This window comes from Primulina huaijiensis, chromosome 5 (genome assembly GCF_012295235.1).
Source record: "Primulina huaijiensis isolate GDHJ02 chromosome 5, ASM1229523v2, whole genome shotgun sequence".
Taxonomy (NCBI): domain Eukaryota; kingdom Viridiplantae; phylum Streptophyta; class Magnoliopsida; order Lamiales; family Gesneriaceae; genus Primulina; species Primulina huaijiensis.
In genome coordinates, this window is record NC_133310.1 from 21,126,042 (window position 1) to 21,133,419 (window position 7,378).

Genomic DNA, 7,378 nt, shown 5'->3' on the forward strand with positions numbered 1-7,378 from the left:
CCTTATTCTGTTTCTGTCTTGTTTTCTCTGCTCTCTTTAACATCCTTCTGCCTGCTTTTAACTGTCCTTGTCTGGGATTTCTGATATCTTCCCATGCTTCCTTTTTGTTGTCCTAGCTTCTCGGAATTTTGATGATTGAATGTGCATAATAAAAAAGATGCCAACACTTTTTATTATAAATTCACAGCACATATTAGGATAAACATTCCAAGTCAATTCGATTTAGTTTAGTTATCTTCTCCTTAAAAAACGGACATGCTTCTCTACCATACACCTTCTGCCTACCTGCATAAATATGCATAAATAAAAATCAAACCAACTAAAAGTTTGCCAAAAACTTGGTGATTGTTGGTTACAACCTGAAATTTTGGCATACAAAAACATTCCAGTTCACTTCGGTTTAGTTGAATCATTTTCTCTTTAAAAAATGGGCAGGCTTTTCTACCATACCACCTCTGCCTACCTGCATAAATATGCATAAATAAAAGCCAAACCACCCAAAAAATTGCCAAATTCTTGGTGATTGCCTGAACGTTGGCATACACAAATATATTTATGCTTTTAACATCATCTTTAACATTTTACAGTTTGTTTGAAAACCTTCATATTTGGTGTGATATGAAATTTGATATTTCCATCTTTCGAAATGTATGAAATTCCAAATAATTGAAAAAGATTGAAACTTTAGTCATATAATTCAACACCCATTAATGATACAAATCGGACTTGTCATCATCCTTTGATGCAGCCACCCAAAATGGACCACTAAATTCAACATTATTTTATTGAAAATGCAACCATTAAGTCACTGTTCATTAATCACACCGAAAGATGAATGTTCACAACTTTGCATATAACAAAAGGAATTTAGTCATCTCTTGTTTATTTCAGCTGTAGAACGCTGAAATTTCTCAACTTCGAAAGAGAGGAAAAATTAGAATGTTGAAAATCCTACAATAAAGAATATGTTATTTTTTAAGCGTTAGGTTGCAGCATTGTTATTTAGGAATATTAAGGTTTATAGCTTCAAACTAAAAAAATTACTGCTTATCCAAAATTATTGTACACTTGAATTGAAAAGATCGTGAGTTTTGACTGTCGTGGAGATATATATACCGTTATCAGTTTTAAATGCATTTTACAAATCTTGACTAACCCAACCTAATTATAAGTAAGAGGAGTTTGAAAGCCAGTGATTTTATATCATTTTTCAATCCAAATTCCCTATTCCTAGCACTGGAACTTGAAAGGTTTTGATTTCAAGTAGAGGTGAGCTATTTATTGATATTCTTCTTGCTAATTTGATTAGTAAAATATATGGTTTATTATTTTCAAGGTCCAGTTATGCCCTCTTTCACTATAATAGCTTGTGTTTGCTACTCGTATGCTCTTGTTCGACATGTCTGCCTAACACAGCGACGTTGACAATGGTTTGCTACTTTGCTTGCTTCCTTGTTCTCTCTTCCCTTCATTTCCTTTTTAATAAAATGCTTTACATTTTGTGAAACAGTCAACTGCTTTTTGAATATTCAATTCTTATACTTAGTGGAGTTGTGCAACCTGATATACAAATTCTAGAATATAATGAGAATTTTTAAGACTCGATGCACCACCCAATATAACGTAACAAAACCGTTAACGTGTAGATCGAAATAAGAAAGCAAAGTGCGAAACCCTCAACAAACTAATCCAGCAACGATTACTGCACAAAACAAAGGTTTACTATTTGTTGGTGACATTAAGATATGTTATGGTTGCTCGAGAGATAACTGGTTCGTGGATACACTTTGTTTGATTAATGCATCACCTGCACGTTTTTATTTGCATATACACCATATATGCTGACAACCACAAAATTAGATTGCTTCGAAAGGAAAATGTTCCAAATCCTAAACTCCCACGAACTAAGTTTTTTTACATTTGTTGCCTCAAATTTTAAACTGGCTCATCTCATTTGATATTGATTTTTATTTTCTTGCATGCGTATATCGTTACCATCGTCGTCCGCCTACGGCTCCACTATACCAGCCTGTACGTGCTGTAGCTGCACAACATATATTGCTAAAAAAATGTGTAGCTCTTCAGCTCGCCAACCATACAGGTCCACCTGTTTATTACAACTTCTTCAATACTAGCTATTTTGTAACTCCATGTTTCGTTCAGCTTCAACATAGGCTTAACAATCACTAAACTATTAAAATCTGTTTTCTGTTACGATGTGCTAGACTTTATAGCTTTGTACGGGAGTAATTTAGGCATGTCTATGTCGGCTTGTTTTACCTTACAGTTTCTTGTTTGACCGTTGTAAATATCCTACATTTCAACTTTTTTCCTCATAGCAATGTGCTTTATTCTGTAGCTTTGGGCCTGCGTAAACTTATCCACATTTAGGTTTTACTATTTTTTGTCTTTTTATCACTCGGTTCGGTGACAATGCCACGTAAAATTAACGACCGTATCTCGGAAATCACTACACCCACAAAGCTTCGTAAAAGGAAGTATGCTTGTTTACAAGAGCGTAGGTTAGCGAAAAATTCTAGGCGGAGAGTGGATGGGCAAATACAAATGCCGAGCACGGATCATGCAGAAAATGTTTATGGCGACTCAATGCCACATATAGTAACCAGTCCTGATTTGCTTCCCGATGTACAAAACTGTGAGTTTTGTGATGCAAAACGCATTTACCTTGAACCACCATCATTACCATATTTTAATTCTGATTTTTATTTTTATTTTTCAGCTTAATATTTATATTATTGGAGTTTGCGTTCAAAATAGTTTTTTTTAACTCACATTACAGAGCCATGTTTTTATTTCTATCTTTCACTTCACTAAAACATAAAATACGTTATAATTAGCTATGCATTCCCAACAATTTGTTGTAGATTATCAACAATTTATGTGAACACTATCAATATAACTATCTATTTCAGAAAGATGTGACCAACTTAATAAAAAGATTTTACTCCAGTCCAATATGGGCCATCATTTTACAAAACATACCTAACATGGAATCAAAACTATTGCTCCTACTAAACTACGCAATAGACATAGAGACAATTCTAAAAACCAACGAACTCCATCAAAACAACCATGTACATGTGCGTAAACGTATTATAAACTTTATATCAATACGAGCTCCAAACAATTTTTACTCATATAATTTAATTTCTGTTATTAAGCCATCATTGCTATTTTTTATTCAGCTGTCTTATGAATTAATATTAACTGGCATATTTATATGTCATAAAAAAACCCTAGATTCCAAAATTCATATATCCGTCAACTAAATTCTCAAAAAAAAAAAAATTTTAAACATATTGAAATTTTTACTACATTAATTTTTTTCCAAATTTTTAAAATTACCCTAAAATTTTTTGTGCTCTTATCGATTATTTAATGACTCATATTACAATTTATATTTAAGTGAAAGTTATCATATTCATATATTCATTAACACCACCAACATAACACTCTTACAACCAATACCAAAATACGTATATTCTATTTTCGAATTTATAATAACATATTTATGGAGTATATCTTTCATTATATTTTAAAATAAAACAATACATTATATTTAATTTACAACGTTTTATTAAACTTCTTCTATTTGAACCTCACTTGAATATTTTTCCTAACTATTTGCACTTTTATAAATTCTTTTTTTCATATTTTTCACTTTTTTAAATACAATATCAATTTAAAATACTATTCGTTTGAGCGTACGCATATAAAAAAACATAAAAAATCCTATGTTCATGATAATTATAGCTTTTAAATTTATATTATTAAACAAGACCTACACAAATATAAACACATGATTAGTTACTCTTAAAAATTATATATATTCATATGTTATACTGTAAACTTGGGTAGGTCACTCAAGAATTGAGGTGCCCATACCTAGTTATATATAAATGATCAAATAATAAGTGATACACTTAGTGGGATTAAAGCTAGTTGTTGATGAATATGTGAAAGATATGAATTTTAGATTGAATAAAATATTATATTTATACTTTTAAAATTTAAAATTTAATGACTTAAATTTTTTTAGTTATTTTCTTATTTTAATTTTACAAAGCAAACATGTATATATTTTTCGATTTGTTCTAAAATTTAAATTATTTTTACAAGTTAAAATCTACCAAAAATTTTTCAAAACGAAGTTATTTGGAAAAATCTAACAATTTTTTATTCTACCTCTGAGTTATTAAAGCATTTATATAAAAATATATCTTTTGTTTTTGAAGATTGAAAATATATAACGTTTAATACACACCTAAACATGTTGCAATACTTACTAACTAGAGTAGACGATCTCACATATTTCTATTCGTAAGATGGATCAACTATATCTATATTTACACTAAAAAAATAATATTTTTTTCATGTGTTACTCAAATAAAAAATTCGTCTCAAAAAATTGACTATTGAGACTGTTTCACAAAAGTTTTTATATATTATCATTATTTATTATTATTATTACTAGTTTTCATTTCAATATAAAAAAATTCATTTTCAAAATATTTATTTATTCTTAGGCTATGTTTGGTAGGTTAGATTAGGTGGGTTTATGTTTTTTAAACCCACCTAATCTCATGTTTGATAGGATTTTTATTTAACCAAGTCAATCCCTCCTATAAAGGATTATGTTATAGTAACTGGGATAAAATAATCACCCCTCCTTACTAGAATTATTTATCCAACTCTTAATCTATCATATTTTTCCAATTTTACCCTTCTTCTATATCCAAACTCACCATCACTTCCCGCCGACCACCACCGCCCGCCGCCGACCTCCGACCGACCATCACCGCCCGTCGACAACCGCCGTCGCTGCCGCCAACCACCGACCTCCACCGCCACCGCCGACCACCGCCAGCCGATCACCCCCACGACCGACGCTGGCCGACCATCATCGCCGTCGCCTCCGTCCGGCCACCACACCGCCGCCCATTCGCAGTCGCGATAGTGGAAGGGCAATTTAGTCAATTCATCAAAAGATTCTAAATTATCACATTCTTAATAATCAAACCAAACATAATATTATTTTATTATTATATATTATTTACCTATTTCATTCATTTTATATATCATTTATCTCTAATCATTTCATAATTTTATTGTTCGACCAAACGCCAGCCTTATAGTTTTACTAATAATAAACAATAAACGTTCTAAAAGGAAAACGATATTGGGCCCAATCAATAACGACATCTGAAATGAGTACTGATACCAACTCTCAAAACACTCAGTAAATTTCTGGCTGCTCATATCACTCAACTATCGAAGATTGAATTTAAGTTTAATTTATCATAATAGGAAAGTGATTTTGACACAAATTTGGATTTCGATCAATGGCATCTGAGATTGCGAAGCAAAATATTGTTTTTGCTCTCTTTAAATGCCTTTCGTTGGATCTGGTAAGCTTCATTTTCGTTTTCTTTTCATTTATGGACGTTAATTAATGAACTTTTTGAAAAGGGATTCAGAGTCGGCGATGCTTGGTTTTGCAGAATGAGTTTTCAAGTGATTCGGGGAGTGATGTGAAGAGTCTGTACACACGAATGCTGAGTTCATCAGGAAATGGGGATGTACAATTTAACATCGTCGAAGTAATTTTAACGTTTTTATGATTAATTTTCTTTCTCATATGTGTTTTTAGTTAAGTAGCGTGAAATTAAGCATTTTGGTGCGGCATGTAAGAAATATGACACATATTAAAAGAGGCGTGGCGTGTAGGAATTGGCGACGGCCAAGAAGCCTACAATTTTGACGAACAGCACATGCAGCCTCAAAATTTAGAAAATTGAGACGTGCACGCACCTCTTCCTTTGACAATCAAGATCCCACAATAAACTCGTTGATGGTATGAGATGCCTATAAATAGCAGCGATTAAAGTCCCTAAACATACAATCTCATACAGAATAATACACCATCTATAGAGAGATTGGAGTGTTTAGAAGGCTTCAATCGAAGGAAAATCAGAATACTTAAAAGATGATTCAATGGCTGGAGGTAACGCTCGATTTAGATTCCGCATATTTGTTTATCATATTTATATACGTACAGAAACATGATTTTTGAGAAAATTTCTAACATTTGGTATCAGAGTCGTGATACATTTGCCTTGAAAATATTTGTTTCATTTTCTGTGAAATTATGATATTATGAGCTCTTCCGAAAAATTGGTTTACAAAATTTTTTATACGAGAAGAGTAAAATTTTTTTTAATAGTTTGAATTGAGGATCTTTGTTCGATAAGTGGACAAAGAAACATGCTAAAATTAAAAAATTGATTTTTGAAAGTTTTGAGTAAGAAATTTCAATACTTGAAGTTCATATATCACAATAATGAGAAATTTACCTGGAAATTCTTCTAAGTAAAACTCGTAGAAGAACTGGTAGAAGAACTTTGTTCTCGATTGAAGTTCTTTGTTGAACCACAAAGTCTTGAAAATCGGATGAAATAATCATTTTGAGAATGCATGAACCAAATATGTTAACTATTCAGAGAACTTTGCTCGGAGGTTGAAGAACATGATAAATGTTATCAAATGATAAATGATGATTGTATGTTGATGTGGTATTATTACATTTGACAAAATTCAAACAATCACGTGAAGCCTTAAAATCTCATTTATTGAGATGATGAATTGGATGAAATAAATAGACATTCAACCAACTCAAATTAATTGGATCATGTTTTATTCAATTGAAGGAAAATAAATAAATATATATTTATTTATTAAAAAGTTGACCGACCCATACTTTGCAAGTCGTCTACACAAATATTCTATATATATTATGTCAATTTGTCAAAGAAATGGATGGAATTCACTGTGTAACATTAATCAACCTATTGTCCATGATATTATTTTGACAAAATTGTCTGGATTTTATTCGGAAAATTGTAGCATAAATGTTGCATGAATTTATGTTATTTATTTTGCTTGATTATGTCCGCTAATGTACAGTTTTGGCATTAGTTGAAAATTGGGGCTAATACTGTAATGGTGACATTCGGTGATTGTGATGACAATTGGTGACTTGATTTTAAAATCAAGGTGTTGATTTTGAAATATCTTGAAAATATGGAAAATAATTTTCAGATCCAAAACAATTATAAAAGTTGGTTTGGGAATTGATAATTGGTTAATCTTTATCAACCAAAAATTTGGATATGTATATATACGTATGCATATAATTCTGAAAATCCAATCCAAATTAATAAATTTGACTTGAAATTATATTTTAAAGTTCAATGCAATTTCCAAAACATGTTTATAAATTATTTTTGCATGTTATATTTTAAGTCAAATATTATGAATAAGTGTTTGATGTGTACATGCAAATTTAATATTATGTTTG